The 1,272-nt window shown below is 56.4% G+C and overlaps 1 non-coding gene across 1 annotated transcript; it reads right to left on the bottom strand.

The window, feature by feature from the left end:
* Positions 1 to 902: 902 nt before the first annotated feature.
* LOC119467332 lies at positions 903 to 1,021 on the bottom strand. The gene has a single exon (XR_005195872.1). It is a non-coding gene; the product is annotated as a 5S ribosomal RNA (ribosomal RNA).
* Between the last annotated feature and the right edge of the window lie 251 nt (positions 1,022 to 1,272).

Genomic DNA, 1,272 nt, shown 5'->3' with positions numbered 1-1,272 from the left:
AAAAAAACTAGGCTGGGCACGGTGGCTCACAGCTGTAATCCCAGCACTTTGGGAGGCCAAGACATGTGGATCACGAGGTCAGGTGTTTGAGACCAGCCTGACCAACATGGTGAAACCCCATCTCCATTAAAAAAATACAAAATTAGCTGGGCGTGGTGGCACATGGCTGTAATCCCAGCTACTGGAGAGGCTGAGGTGGCAGAATTGTTTGAACCTGGGAGGCAAAGGTTTCAGTGAGCCAAGATTGTGCCATTGCACTTCAGCATGGGCAACAAGAGGGAAACTCCGTCTCAAAAAAAAAAAAAGCCTAGCTGGGCATGGTGGCGGGGGCCTATAGTCCCAGCTATTCAGGAGGCTGAGGTGGGAGGATCACTTAAGCCTGGAAGTTCAAGGCTGCAGTATGCTATGATTGTGCCCCCACACTCCAGTCTGGACGGCAGAGTGAGACCCTGTCTAAAAAAAAAAATCTTACACTCTCTAACCCACATTGAGGTCCAAGCGCTCATTCAGCATTGACCGTCCTCCATCTCTATTTATGTTTGTTTGTTTGTTTGTTTGTTTGTTTTGAACTGACGTCTTGCTCTATCCCCCAGGCTGGAGGGCAGTGGCACGATCTCAGCCCACTGCAACTTCTGCCTCCCAGTTTCAAGCGATTCTCCTGCCTCAGCCTCCTACACTGCTTAGCTTCCGAGATCAGACGAGATCTGGCGCGTTCAGGGTGGCATGGCCCTGGAGGCCGGCAGTGGTGCCTGGCAGCCCCAGGAGCCGGCAGTGCTGGATACCCCCCCACCCCCACGAGGAGGTCCTGGGCTGCAGAGGGGGCAAAGATGGGAGGAAAACCAGAAGAGACAGGAGGCTGTTGGGAGCCCGGCGACAAAAGGGGGAAGAAGGAGGGAGCCAAAAGCCTACAGCACCCGGTATTCCCAGGCGGTCTCCCATCCAAGTACTAACCAGGCCCGACCCTGCTTAGCTTCCGAGACCAGACGAGATCGGGCGCGTTCAGGGTGGTGTGGCCGTAGACGCTGACGGTGTCTCCTGGCTGTCCCAAGAGTCTGCGGCGTGGCAGCGGCAGGGGCGAAACCCCACAAGGAGGTCCTGGACTGCGGCGGGGGCAGGCGGGCGGAAAACCGGAAGAATCACGGGGGCGGTTGGAAAGTCGGGGACAAAACTGGGAAAGGGGGAGGGAGCGGGAAGCCAAAAGCCTGTACACAACTGTAATCCCAGCACTTTGGGGGACCGAGGAGGGAGGATCGCTTCAGGGCACGAGTTCAA

This window comes from Cebus imitator, unplaced genomic scaffold, assembly GCF_001604975.1.
Source record: "Cebus imitator isolate Cc_AM_T3 unplaced genomic scaffold, Cebus_imitator-1.0 Scaffold280, whole genome shotgun sequence".
Lineage (NCBI taxonomy): Eukaryota > Metazoa > Chordata > Mammalia > Primates > Cebidae > Cebus > Cebus imitator.
This window is presented reverse-complemented; position numbering and strand designations above follow the sequence as displayed.